The following is a 16032-nucleotide window of genomic DNA, read 5'->3' as shown; positions in this document are numbered from 1 at the left end:
CAAGAAACATTACTCAAATCTATTCCTTGCCCCATTGTCCAGACCAAAGATATTCAACACTTCTGGTCCTCTGTGCTTCAGATAACATTCTTGTGCATTCCTCCGCTCTTAGAGACTTCACCTTCTCTCATATATTTGCCCAAGACTTAGATCCTCTGTGCCTGTGAGAATAAGTGAAAGCTTTTTAACATGGAGCTTGAGGGTCCTTAAAATCTCAAATCAAACCAGTTTAGCAACACTTGACAATGTTCATTATGTACTCCATGCTCTTTCTCTATTGAGTCCACTATGGGACAACCTCCTGATGTGTTTTCCTGTACCACATGGTTTTTGTTCAGGCTAAACTCCCAAACTGACGTGTCTTTTACTATTTTGTTCATTGGTTACAGAACTGATGTTCCCATCACTGTGCTTAATGTGCTGATTAAGTTCAACACTTTACCGTGCTGGATTAAGTTTAGCCCTTAATATATTCCTCAAAGAGCACTTATGACTAAAAAAAAGGCAACAGAATTTATTTCAAACCATTGTGAGAGATACTAAACTGTTGTGCAGAAAAAAAAAAAAAAAAAATTTCTTACCCACCAAAAGTTAAACAACACTTTACCAATGTGCATGGTTAGTTTTGGGGGTTACATAACATTTCTTCCATTTAGGGTGGAAGTCATAGAAGTCAGAATGTAAAATACTTTACATTCAGGATAGAAGGCAAAGCGTCTCAACACAAGGATCAGAGCCAAATGCATTACCTTTAGACAGAGCTGTCTAGCATCAACTAAATTAAAGTGCACAGTGGGGTTTCCAATCTCCCATTATGGTTTAATATCCCAGTGCTATGATGGAAGAGACTCTGCCCCATGGGATTTTAAGGACAGATATGTCCAAGAGGAAAAGAATGAGTCTAGAACCGGTTTGGGCAGAGTAATATGACCCACTAGTACATGGATGTAGCCAAAGGATATGGGCTGTCTCCAGTTTCACTAGAGTTGATACTGCCAGAGCTTCCTGGGTAACTATAGGAAAAGATGTATTACCTCTTCCTGGCAAAAGTAGCCAAAGTCATCTCCCCACCATGGAAAGAGGTGGGGTACCTTCTTATTGAATACGAGGAGCCAGAGAATCAACATTCCTTAACAGTTCCTTAATTAATGTTCTTAACAGTGACACTAATTATATAACTGTATATTGAAATGAGATCCTCTCTCTGCTTTGGCTGAGGCCTGAAAATAATAGATGCTACATTTCAAAGTGAGATTTGAAAAATATCCCATGGCAGAAAATTAATTTTGCAGCTTCTGAGATAATAGCCCTCCTTTAAAAAGTTAGGAAGAGGTGAGAAAAGGGTGGGTGGAGATCGAGGAGGATTTTTGGAGACAGCTATTGGAGTGCAATGTGGTCCTCACCCTCTGACTCAAGTTAAAAGAGAGTGTTTTTAAGGAACAACCACAAGGATTTAATATGTGTCCTTGCCTGTTTGGAGGGCACTGTGGACTGGTGCCTTGATTCTTGCTTGGAAAACCTAAAATGTAAAATCTGGGCTGACAGGTTCCCGTATGGAAGAAGGAAGAGTTGTTGCTGAATTGGAATCAGTATGTAGACCAAGAATTTAGATGTAGATAAGGAGAGGGGCATGTCAGCGATGAATGTATGAAAGTTTCCACTGGGCCAGATATGGCCTAATAAGTGAAAAAACTGTTGTTTCTGGTTATCTTAGATCCTGATCCAGAAAGCTACCTGAAGTAGGAATAGACCTCACCAGAGATAAACTGGCAGCTGTCACTAGATTCCTAGGGCTGAGGGAGCAGGAAATAATCAACCCAAATAGAAATAGAAATCATCAGAAATTGGCTGGGGCAAGGGAGGGGATGCTGGGAAAGTTGGGAAGCCAGAGGTCGGTGGAGGTCTCAAAGAACTTGTGAGAGCACCTGTAAGAGAACACATCCAGATTAAACACACATCAGGACCAGAGAACAGCACCACCCAACCCACACTAGTACCAGGCATGTAAGGTGTAGCTTGCCCCAATCTATCTCTCCTACTACCCTTCTCCCCATCAGCTCTGACCATGAAGGGAAAAGAAAATTTCACTAATAGGAGCATGTGGAAGGGTAGATGTGCTTGGCAGAGAGGAAAAAGCCATCTACTCTCCATCCTTTGGGCTCAGGCTTCCAACCTGAAATGTGTCTGAGCACCTATGGGAGATGCCTCAACTGGACAGCAAGACTGACCTTGTGACATCCCATGAGATGAGACATTCTAATTACTAAATTGAGAGAGAGAGTTTTGTGCCCTAAGAACAAATTTTAAAAGTCGCAGTTCCTGCCTAAATTTTCATCCAGGGAAAGGGGAAGGGATAGCCCTAAAGAGTTCATTGTAAGGGGCTCTGGGAAATAATCTATAATTGCTTTATGATTACCGCCCCTGAGCCATGCTTATTTCCATATAATACTAAGTTATTTTCACATGCCTCTCTGCCCACTCTGGTATCCCTGATGGCAGCTCTCTCTTATTCATTTTTGTATTCTCAGTATCTAGTCTAGTAACTGGCACATGACATTAAACACTTACTGAATAATACAGAAGGGAATACCATGACTACCAGGGAAAACAAAAAGAGATTTACAAGAGTCTGAATGAGGGAGGAGCCACATCCTGTTGGGCAGGTCAAGAATACTTCACAAATGTGGTCAAACGTGATATGGACCATGTGCATTCCACCAGGTACCTATTTAGACCAACAAACTCAAGAAAAATGTAGTGACAGAAGAGAACGTGCAGAGATGAGGTGATCCAGTAGCCTCCCAAAATGAAAGCAATAACTACAGTGTGGATGGCAATGTGAAGAAATGTATAATATAATCATTTGATAGTGAAAGAGAATAGAGAGCAAGAGGAGAACAAGAATGAGACTGAATGAGATTTGAAAGGCCAAGGCCATCAGGCTATTGGCAGATCCCAAGACAGAAACAGATGAACCTGATTCAAGGAGAGTAGACTGAGAAACATACCAGAGGCCCATCAAGGGCACTGCCATGGACATCTTCCAGAAGATCCTGCCAAATCAGCGGACAGCAGTGGGTACCTGAAGCTTATAGAGTCACTTTATTTTTCAGACATGAAAGAACTTTGCTTCTCCAATCATCTTTTGCAAGCAAAAGATAATCAGCTAACTCTGAAAGCAGGAGTTAAAGGTAAAACCATAAGAACAAAAGACTAGGTTCAAGTATGAAGAGAACTGGAAGAGAATTAAAATGGAATAGCCTGATAGATGGGTTTGGCTGAGTCAAACCAACTGGGTTAAACAAGATGAAGATTTGCCTGTCCTGTATCCTATATAGAAAAACACAAGTCATTTGTAGGAAGGCTTATTAGGAAGACAACTTACTTTTTATAAGCTGAAATCAGGTTAAGGTAAATACTGAGGTATCTTCAAACCACAGAATAAACTTATAAAATAAGAAGAAATGTGCAAAATTTAGATGTGGTAAATCATAAAACTTTACTAAATAAATAAGGCTTCATTACTGGAAGATGTTATGGTATGTATTTCAATTCCTGTTCAAAATAATGTGCATAATTTATCCAAGCCCCCAAAGTGAATTGAATTTTTTCAAATTTGATCATATTACAATTTATATGACTTTGGGAGGCCAAGGTAGAAGGATTGCTTGAAGCCAGGGGTTGAAGATCAGCTTGTGCAACATAGCGAGAACCCATCTGTACAAAAAAAAAAAAAAAAAAAAAAAAAAAGAAATTAGCCAGGTATATCATTCTCAGCAAGCTAACACAGGAACAAAAAACCAAGCACCACATATTCTCACTCGTAAGTGGGAGTTAAACAATGAGAACACATGGACACAGGCAGGGGAACATCACACACTGGGGCCTGTTGGAGAGTAGGGGGCAAGGGGAGGGAGAGCATTAGGACAAATACTTAATCCATGCAGGGCTTAAAACCTAGATGACAGGTTGATGGGTGCAGCAAACCACCATGGCACATGTCTATCTATGTAACAAACCTGCATGTTCTGTATATATATATCCCAGAACTTAAAGTAAAAATAAGAAATAAATAAAAGTAATAGAGCAAATGAAGAAAGAAAGAAAGAAAGAGAGAGAGAGAAAGAAAGAAAGAAAGAAAGAGAGAGAGAGAGAGAGAAAGAAAGAAAGAAAGAAAGAAAGAAAGAAAGAAAGAAAGAAAGAAAGAAAGAAAGAAAGAAAGAAAGAAAGAAAGAAAGAAAGAAAGAAAAAGAAAGAAAGAAAGGGAAAGACAGACAGACATAATGGTGTGCACCTATAGTCTGATTGCAGGCAACAGAGTGAGACCCTGTGTCTAGGAAAAAAAAAGGTTATATACAAACAAAAATATCCAAAAAGAGGTAGGAAAGTCTTGATAAAGAAGTAGTAACAAGGAATCTGTCCAATTGCATTTTAAATATACTTTAAGATACAATAATTAAACCGCACTGTATTTACGCAAGAAAAATTCTGGAGACTAAAGCAAGCAAGGTGAAAATTCAACACATATATTAACTCTACATAAGAATTTAATAATTTATGCAAGTTGCATTTTTAAAAGCAAGCTTCTATCTCTAGGAAAAATTCGATTATTCAACATGTAATTTGAAAGCAACTAGTTAGACTATAACAGAATATAGAATTATTCTGTTAAAAGTCAGGTCACGTGACTTCTTTGCTTAAAACCTCCCAATGGTTTCCCGTATCTCTCAGAGTAAAGGATTCATAGTGACGTTGAAAAGCCTAAACAACGTGACACATATTTCCTACCTGACTTCATTTTGTACTGCTCTGCCCCGCCAATCACTCCACCTCACCCACACTGGCCTCCTTACTGGTCTGCAAACAACACACAAAAGTTCAAATTACAAGGCTTTCATATTTGTGGTTAGCTTTGCTTTGAACAATTTCCCCCAAAATCTGCACATGGCTCTCTCCGTATTTCCTTCAGATCTTTGCTCAAATGTCACCTTCTCAGTGCCTTGCTTCACTAAAAGTGTGGAAATACTAAGAAAGAAAATACAGCTGAGTCTGTAATCTTGGGGTGTAAACAGGCTCCTTAATCAAGACTCACAAATCACTGATTAATAAATTTTACCACATAAAAATTAAAAACATCCAAATACGACAAATGGAATTTTAAAAATTGACGAAGTGGAAGAAATATATTGGCAACATGTGCCAAGGTATGATTTATTTCCTATGAAAAACTATGACATGTAAGAGAAATAACAATGTAACAATGGGTAAAGGAAGGGCAAAGAAAATGCTTACACATACATAAAGACAGATCGCCAACATGCATGAAAAATATTCAACTTCAATTAAAAAAAAAAAAAGAATTGAAAAACAAAGTAATGAGCCACCAAACTAGTAAACACAAACAGAATGGTAATATACAACATTGGCATGAGTGAGAAGAGAAAGACTTCTTTCTTTTTCCCCACACAGTCACTAGATTCATAAATAAGTACAATTTTGGTCAAGAGTAAGTTGGCAATATGAGTAAAAATATTTAAAATATGCTTACCTTTTGACCCAGGAATTTCACTTCTGAAAATTGGTCATAAGGAAATAATTAGGAACAGGTGGAAAGATTTAACTACAAACTATCATAAAATGGTAATGTGCGATCTTAGAGGTAATAAGTAATGTAAGAAGAAGCACTGCAATATTTTTCTCTTGTTGATGAGGATAGAGAAAGGAGACTTATGAGCTGATTATATGTAAATAAGCCTTAGGTCTTTTTTTTTAAGTGCCATCTGGAAGTGGCAGCTGTATTGCATCTTCACTAAGGCTAGGAGAGGAAGTAGTGGGCTTAAGCTTCCACATAGGGATTTAGGTTAAATATAAGAAAAGTATTTCCTTACAAGAAGATTTGTAAACATTGGTATTGGGTGAAGAAGGAGGTGGTATAATCACATTCCCTGGAGGACTTTCCTGCAGAATAGATTTTTATCAAATTAAGATGATTTTCGGTGCATGCCGCAAGAAGCAGAGTTTGGTGTCTTAAGTTCATGTGCCAGTCTTCTATTTTTAATTACACTATGATGTTTGATCACTGCATTTGTGCATTGTGTGGCATGGGTTCATATTAGAGTAACTATCCCTTCATCTCATTAAAATAATACTTCGAATTATTCTTTATTACCCAAATGAAATAGGTTTCTCATTAAGAATCAGGGTGGAAGACTGTCTTCAACCCACCAGCTGCCATGCATTACATAATCCTTGTACTATTTGAACTCCTTTGGGTGATCTTGGCTTTTCCCAGAAAGCTGTGAGTCTGAAACCAATTTATCAACCCTCTAAAAAGTCAAAAATATTCCAAGTGCACTTCTCAATTACAGTAGAAACAAGCTTTCTAGTTTGCATAACTCATTTGGGTTTATTATGATTATTAATTTTATTATGATATTTTCACTGACTATTGCAGACTAAGATTACAGCAAATATTAAGCACAATTCTATTAGAGTATAACAGAATTGCACACAACCATTGCAAAGTTCTAATATAAAGAGAAAACTTCACAAATATGGAAAAAAGATTTGTACATGCTCAAAAAAAAAGCTAGATGTAAAGACTATTACAGGAATAGATTAACATTAAGTCAATTCTAATCATTTTTCAAGGCAGCACAGATACACTTACCAAAGGAAAAAATGAGCCTAAGGAGAAAAGAATATAAATTGCTTATATGGAAATTAGAAGGGATATTACTGTATTATTTACAGCTTAAAGAATCACATTTTCATATTCAATAAACTTCAAATATCCTCATTTTTCAAACAAACAAAATCTGGCATTGTTTCTCTAGTTGCATCATAACTATATGCCACAAAATAAGGAATTCTGTAATGACTTCTTAGAGATTATTTCTATGTTTAGATTTTTCCGAGCAGTAAAAGGAAAAACTAAAATGAGCGCTATTTGAAAGGATGCTAGTAGAGCACACCCCTACCAAAAGGAAAAGAAGACAGCATTTGTGGTTTCTACAGCCCATCTGACCCAGTTCGCTTAACTTATTTTAAAGCAATGTAGTTTCTCCTTAGGTCCTTGCCTTTACAACTAGTCTATTCTTTTTAAGCTTTTACTTTTATTCCCTGGACACAACCTGGTTTATCTCATTCAGAATACCAGGTACCTAGCATACCAAGGTCTTTTCTGTCTACAGATCAGACCCCTCCTTGGCTTCAGGAAAATGATATTTCTTGAGTTTCCTAAACTCCAACCTGAAAATATTCTTTAGATCACTCACTCTCCCTTCCAGATGTATAGCCTACTTCTAAATATTTAAGATTTTACTTTTCAAAATTTCCTTTATTTTTCCCTCCCTAGTGGATGAAGAATTTATTCTTGTTTCTTTCAGCGCTTTGTTCTCATATTCTATAAATGTTCTATGGCATTCTGCCTAGTCCCCTCCTAGGTATGTGTTACCACCTGACACTGATCCTTCTTTCCATAGCTTCAAACCTAATGTCTGAAATCTTATCTCAGGCCCTCTTGTGTAGACATATTCTCTTCTCAAAGACTTTAATATGACAACTATCATACAACTTGTAACATTTAAGTTTGACTCAGTAACACTGTGGCTTCTCAATCTATACAATTATTTTTAAGCTTTGCTACACCAACCTCCCAGATATTTTAACTTTCCTCTTCAATGACAATCCAAGAAAGTGACTATGGCAGGAATTTCCAAGAAAGGAACATCAGGGAAGTCTTAACTTTATTCCACATGTATGTTTAGCCTTTACACATATAAATACTTACTAAATTGACTATTAATCTTGAAATCAACTGTTAAAATGGTAGAAGTATAAGTCCCAGACTAGAGAGCAATTTATATGACAAGAGTAATTATAAGTAGCACATTAGAAGTTAAAGAAAAAAATGTTCCAGTTTTCTTTACAACCCTGATTTTTATTTATGATGGCAATATGTACAGCAAAAAATAAATAAATAAATAATAAGCTATTTTGTCAGACTCCCTTGCAGCTAGGGCTGGTCAAGAAATACAATTCTTGCCAATAGATTGCAAATACAAGTCACCGAAGGAGTTTTCAAAAATTTTTTTATAAAGAGCTGACTCCACTGGCATGAGGTCTTTGCCCCTTGCCCCTTGCCCTTCACCCTTCTTGCTAGCTAGAGTCTGGTCTCCATACCCATGGGGCAAAGAGCCATCCTGAAATCATGAGGAAGACAACAAACATTTGAGGGGAAAGAGAAGCCTGGATCTCTGATGACATTGTGTATACCATACCTGGCTTGCCTACCCTCACACTTTTGTTATGTGAGAGAAAAACCGATCCCTTTTTATGCCACTGTATTTAGTGTTTCCTGTGGCTAGGAGTCCAATATATCTTTAACTGATAGATATAGTTGGCAAAAGCTGGATATGAAATTTTTAATAAACAAACAAGTATATTTTAGGAAGATGTGTTTATCATTGAGAAAGTGACTTTTCTTTGGAGTAAAAATTAAAGTATAGATGCAACAGAGTCACTCTTTTTTTAAGAGGCTCTTCTGCCTTACAAATGTCTTCCACTATGATATAAAAAAGGTCCTTCTGTTTTTTACTTTTTTACTGTCTATTGGTCATAAGTTTGCTTAAGGAAGAAGAGAAAATTAGGGAATTAGAGAGCTCATATTAATATCCAAGGCTTATTCTTAGTTTCTACTAATGCTTAAGCTTAATTGCCCTTTTCCTCCTTAAGCTTTACGTTGATTGCAGACGACAGAAAGTTACTCTAATTTAGCAGTCCCCAATCTTTTTGGCACCAGGGACTGGTTTTGTGGAAGACAATTTTTCCATGGACAGGGTGGGAGGGATGGTTTTGGGATGAAACTGTTTCACCACAGACCATCAGGCATTAGAGTCTCATAAGGAATGCTCAACCTAGATTTTTCACATGCGCAGTTCACAATAGGGTTTGTGCTCTTATGAGAATCTAGTGCCGCTGCTGATCTGACAGGAGGCAGAGCTCAGGCAGTAATGCACACTCAACCACCACTCACCTTCTTCTGTGCTGCCCAGTTTCTAACAGGCCATGAACCGGTACCCAGCCTGAGGATTGAGGACTACTGCTCTAACTAACCTAAGCAAAAAGGGAATTTACTGGAATATCAAATGGCTCACAGAATTGACGGGAAAGCCAGACCCAATGCAATTCTAATCCTAACTACCCAGAGTGAGGTCAAATCTCACAGACTAAGCGCATAGTCCATGACACTCCCCTTACTTCAGATACCAACCCCAAGCTCCAGGGTTCCCAGTCTACCTGCACATCTACCCAACCAGCTACAATTTTGGAGATTCCCACTACACCCTCAATAATTTGCTCACAGAACAACTCACAGAACTCAGGAAAGTGTTATGATCATTTTTTTGTTATAAAGATTAGAAAACTGTACAGCTAAATGAAGAGATGTATATTGATGGTCAAGGTTTGGGAGGTCTCAAACACAAAGTTTCCAAACACAAAGCTTCCGTGTCCTCAGGACACTTCACACTTGCAGCACAATGATGTGTGATTGCCATTCAGGGAAGTTCACTTAGGCTTTCAGTGTCCACAGCTTTTATTGAGTTTTCTCTATGTAGCATCATGGGTTGGATCATCAGTCATATGACAGAACTAAATCTCCAGCTCCTTTTACCTCATTGGACGTTAGGAGATTGGTATGATACCATATCGAGCAAAGCCCTAACCCTCTATTCATCTGATTGGTCTTTTTGACACGGCCAGCCCAATCCTGAGTCATCTCATTAGTATAAATGACCTAGGAGTCTGCCATGAATCACCTTGTTAGCATACACTATCAGGTGTGATCTGAATGGCTCATCATGAAAAAAAAGACACTGCTATTACTCAGAGAATTCCAAGGGTTTAGAGGCTCCCCCTAGTAAACAGGACAAAGGCCAACCAAGTTTTATGTTATACAGTACTGAAGAACCAGGCTCAGGAAATTAGTAGGAACCAGAGTTACAGTCAAGACCTCTCCACTGGAATGGTTATCTTAGGACATAACTGCCACCTCCAAAGACTTCCCTGGAACTCTCCACTGAGATTACCACAAACAGCAGATAGCACTGTGTACACTGAGTACCAACAACACTAATGTCACCTCAAAATGACTAGATATTGTCTAGATTCTTTGTGTCACTTCTCCCACGTTCAAAATCCCTTGCATGAGTGGCTCATTATCCAAATTTAGACCATGCACACACACACTAGCTCATGAGAAAGATGAACATTTATACCACGTGGACTTCTAAGGTGGAAGTAAGGATCTTGCTTGAAATAATAGAATTCCTATCACATAGGAACTTGAGTTCCTGGGCAGCAAAAATATGACAAATACCCCTAAACTATAACTCTTTCACTAATCAAAATCTGTATATATCCTTCTCTCAAAAATCTGTTTCTGCCAAATATAATGATATCGTCTCTTACATAATTGAAATACATTTTTTTACTCCTGCAACAAGGAGACCATCCAGACTCCCATTATATACAAATCTAAATACACGTGTTGGCTCTTTAGTTACGACCTATTCTTCTCTAATTTTGCCTCCATCACACATAAATATTGCTCAGCCTGTGAGCTCAATATGTTCTATATGAAATAGTGGTATAATTGAGCAGGAAATAAAAGGTAGATTAGTTAAATATGTAACTATATACAAAGACAGATAGAGACAGAGCAAGTAAAATAATATAGAAGTGACTACACTTCTTGCATATGAAAAATCATGAAGACAAATATACCTTCCCCACTCCTTCATTTTGTGTCCCCTTTGCCATCAGCCAGCACAAAAACTGGTTGAATAACATTATCTCTGGGATAATCCAAACCTTTATTCCTGAGAATTCTAAGTCTTAGATGATCCTACTGTATACAACTAAAGTCACCTTTAAGCCATTTTTAATTTATTGCTGTACTTGGCAATGCAAAGATCTTCCCCAACCCCACTCCTGTCTCAGTTGATTCTGTCCATTCTCCTTTCTGCCTCCACTGTGAACTCGCAGCTCTATTTTTCTTCAGTGTCAGGATTAATCACCCCAGACAGCACTATAATCCCTCTTTTTAGTATATTCAACTCATGGTGAAGAACCTAAAAAGACCAAATAGCTGTCTCAGCTTCCAACTCAAAAGAACCCTTGTTACAATGCCTGGTGGATGCATTCATCTCTTGCTTACTAAATCCTCTAAGCCAGAAGTGTTTGGAGTTAGCACAATTTCTAGGGCACATTATGAGCTGTAACCTGAAAAGCATCAAATTTTCTATCATCCTTCTTCTCCAGACTCACATATTGTCTATCTCTGAGAGAAATCATTCCATATGCTGCTCTCCTGAACAGGCTTTCCAATCTCATAAGGAGATCTCCTAAACGAAACTGTAAGAGATCCTCCAATGCTGTAAGTTAGCTGCTCTGGGATAACAGGGTACGTGATAAAACCAATTATCCCATGACCAGCAGCACATTACCTGATTTCACTCACAAAATAACAATTTCATGGCCAGAGAAATGTTGGACGACATATTCTGATGAGCTAAAAGGTATCTGTTAAGTTCATAATTAATAGTGCTTCTAGAAATACAATAGGCAGAAAAAATAAATCCAGTCCATATCCTTAAGGTGTTTTTCAGTTGGCACAAATACTTGATGTCCCACTAAAAAAAGTAATCACCTTGCCCAAAGTCCCACCCAGGTTCTAGCTCCTTAGCTAAAAGTGGACTAATGATTCTACTGGAGAAATTGAGCCCTCAGCATTAGTGATAGCAAAATAATATAGAGAAGTCTCTCCTTAGTATATTTGTCCATTTGGCTGTTGTAACAAATTGCCGTAAACTCAGTATCTTAAAACAACAACAATTCATTCTCTCACAGTTCTGGGGTCCAGAAGTCAGAATCAAGACATTAGTAGGACCTTGTTCCTCCTGAAGACTCTAGGGGAATCTCCTTTCTTGCTTCTTTCAGCTTCTAGTAACCCCAGGTATCCTTCAGTTTTTGACTACATAACTCCAATCCTGCCTCCATCTTTTCACATGGCCTTCTCTGTGTCTCTCTTCTCCTCCACTGCCTCTTTTTAAAAAAATTAATACATAATAATTGTACACATTTGGATGTACATGTGATATTTTAATATATGCATATACTATGTAGTAATCAAATCAGGGTAATTGGGGTATCCACCACCTAAAACATTTATCATTTATTCATATTTAGAGCCCAAATCTTCTCTTCTAGATATTTTTAACCATACAATAAATTGTTGCTAACCATAGTCACATGACTGTGCTAACACTAGAACATATTTCTTCTCTATAACCATAATTTTGCACCCATTAACCAACTTCTCTTCATCCCTCCTTCCCACTATGCTTTCCAGCCTGCAGTAACCATGATTGTACTCTCTACCTCCATGAGATCAACTTTCAAAGCTCCCACATATGAGTGAGAACATATAATATTTGTCTTTCTGTACCTAGCTTTTTGCACTTCACATAATGAGCTCCAGGCTCATCCATGTTTCCATGAATGACAGGGTTTTCTTTTCTGTGGCTGAATAATATTCCATCCTGTATATATACCACTATTCATCCGTTGATGGACACTTAGTTTGCTTCCACATCTTGGCTATTGTTCCATCTCTTATAAGGGTACTTTCCGATGGATTTAGTAGCTACTCAGGAAATCCAGGTGACCTTGTCTCAAATTCCTTAACTTTATTAGACCTGTAAAGGCTGTTTCTCAAATAAGGTCATATTCACAGATTCTGGGGATTAGGATGTGAGCATATCTTTTGGGCACCATCATTCAGTCCAACACAATGGGTTTCACTATCACCATTGCTACGTAATTCATGAGATCTTTATGCAAGCATGAGGAGAATGGGCAAGGAGACTGACTGACATCTAGAGAATGGATTATCATATCCTGAACCTGAAGAGACTCTTAATAAGCATTCAAATACTACATTAATATTTTTCCACTCTGAGAGCATTCAGATGGAAAAAGATATCCACTACCCTCTACCAAAATAGTCTTGTTACTTCTAAGTTTCTGACTACCTGCTCAAATTATTAATCATTACCCACTGGTTTTTGTTATTACTTAACTCAATCTATGACTTCTTCCAGGCAAATTAGACAACAGGTTTACTTCCCTTTAGGACCAGCATTGAATTAAGAAGTACAATCCCTTACTATAAGTCCACCAATGCTGGCCCCAGGAAATCGGGAAGAAGCATCTGTAAACCAAGAGCTATCTATCTATCTACATATATATCCATTTATTGATTTATCTGGCATCTCAGGCTACTAACTAGTCACAGGAATCCCTCCATGAGGCCATTGGGGTTGAGAGAGAGCAGCGGGGTAGCAGGATGATACCCAGGAAGATGACAATCCTCCTTGTACAATTTAACATATGCATTTAAGATTGACTTGGAACCATTCCTGTGTGTGTGTGTGTGTGTGTGTGTGTGTGTGTGTGTGTGCAGGCGCATGGGAATGTGTGGATTTCACTTGATGGAGTACTGCTGTGGATTCCTCACTTTACTTTTTAGTGAATGAGCTTATGATCGGTTCATAATGGGAAATTCAGATCATAATGCCAGGCATTTAGTCTCTACCAAGGTCCAGTAGCATTTCAAGAGTTGTTTCTCAAAATAGGACTAGTTACTTGCTGGAGAGGTCATAACTTTTATTTTTTTAATGACATTAGAGGTCTTGACTGTGAATTTACTACTGCGGCTCCATAAAGCATCCCAATCTGCTACAAACTCTTCAAGCTTCATTGGATCTGCTGGATCATATGGGCTGCCAGGTAGAGTTGATTGCACTGCAGCCTGGACTGATTGCCGGGAGCTCTGTTGATATGAGTTAGTGAGGAGACAACATCTGGAACAGCAGCTGCACTTGAAGGCACCACCTAATTAAGCTTACAATAATCCACACTCATTCTCCAAGACCCATCTGTCTTCCCCATCAACCTAATTGGAGAGTTAAATGGAGCTGCGATAGAAATGACCACAACCTACCATTTCAGTCATTGATGGTAGCACTAATCTCTCGGATTCTATGGGAATATCCTACTGCTCTTGTTTTTTTCTTTTAGTAAGGAAGGTGAGATCCAGGACTTCCATCCTTGTTCTTTCCTTTCATAACAACTCTTATTCCTGAGTTAAGAAGTAAATGTGAGTATTTAGCCAATTGCCTAAAATATCTTTTCCAAGAACACACAGGAAATGAAGGGAAAGAGAAGAGGATGTGTCTGTAGGTCCCTGTATGCCTACAGTGAGATGGGCTTGGGTCAAGACTCTATTTATTACCTGAACATAATACATTTCTAGTCTGACCATTGAACCACAGTACCATTTTTCTATATTAGAAATGTGTAATTTGAGAGCCATTATCTTAAAACAACTGAAAGGTCTACTTATATTCTTTTCTTCAGAATATACTTACACCAGAAAATGACCACAGGTCTAGAAATAAGGTAATGACTCTTTCTTTTGGTAAGCTTTATCCTGAGACATGGTGATTTTATGCAAATTTATTAGGAACTTTGTGAGTTGCCTATATATCTCAGATCTATAGACTCCATGATCAATAAATCAGTGTTAAATATCTATGTGTCTCTATTAGGGAAAGCACAAATAACTAGCCTCTGGAGGTTAAGTGCCTGACTTCTGCACCTGCCCTTCTCAATCATAGGATCTTTCCAATCTCCATTGTAATCAGACAGACTATTTCAATATCAGTCCCTCCCATCAATATCCCCAACTGACAAGAGAAGCCACAATCACATTTTTGTAGGTACTAGTAGTTCCCTCACTGAAGTGTTTCTCAAGGTCTTAGCAAAAAGATGGTCATCTATGTCTACTTAGGCAACATAGTTAGGAAGTAGATGAGATTCATGTTTTAAATTCAGTCATTTTATTTCTTTCTAGGTACTATTGTAAATAATTTATGGCATCTTAATTTTCTTTAGCATGATCAATAATCTATACAGCTTCCTGTATTAAAAGTACCTTGCCCTCTCAGTGAATCCAGATAATTGCACTATACGAAAAAAATAGACTAACCTAAAACTACATTTATTCACTTTTTGGTTAAGCATGTTTGGAATTTAATAAGACATATTTTCCCCTAGGTATTTTATTATACAAATTGTTAAGTATATTTATTTTGTATTTTTTTTGTATTAAACTATTACAAAGTTTGACAACATAAATTAGTATGCTGAAATCCAACTTCAGTTACCAATTTGAAATGAAAATGGGGGGAAGAGGGTTAGGATCTGAAGAGAACTGGCTTAAGAATGGGAAGGACTGCCTCTTACAACAAAGAAAAGGGTTTTTACCTGAGCTATTTTGAATGCATCAACTGGCAAGGGAAGCTTTAAAAAATTGGGTTTTGTGGCTATTTCAAGCCCTTTAAATCCTCCCATATATCCCTATTTTAATATTCAGAATGTCACTCTGTCCCATTTAATATTTTAACTCTCACCAAAGAAGCTGAAGAGGGGATAAATAATGTGTTAACTTGGAAACCCAAGACTAACCTTTGTATTGATTTTTTGGATACCTCATCTCTACAGCTTTAAGAGTCCAAATATTCTGCTAGCATCATCAGGTAAAGTTCTCTAAGCTTAAGTTTGTGACCCAAGAATTTAATATTTGAAATTGTCATTCTTTTTTTTATCCAAGCCACTTAGTATGTCTAAAAGCAGCCCCTCACATGCCCAGTTAATTTTTTTCAGCTGTTGTTCAACATCAGCAAATTTATACCCAAAGCCTGATCTTCAATCTGCACTGGATTCCAAATGATGACAGGAAAGTTAACCGTTTTGTCGTTGCTTACCACAGTCTGTCATCCTTCGATCACTGACACAACTGCATTTTCACTGCTTTTAACCCTAATTATGCCAAGTACAATCCCAGACTTCCTCCTTTTCCCTGAGATCTGGTATATAATCTGCTCCTGGAACCAACTTTCATAC

Source organism: Papio anubis, chromosome 15, assembly GCF_008728515.1.
Source record: "Papio anubis isolate 15944 chromosome 15, Panubis1.0, whole genome shotgun sequence".
NCBI classification, from domain to species: Eukaryota; Metazoa; Chordata; class Mammalia; order Primates; family Cercopithecidae; genus Papio; species Papio anubis.
Note: the sequence above shows the minus strand (reverse complement) of the source record.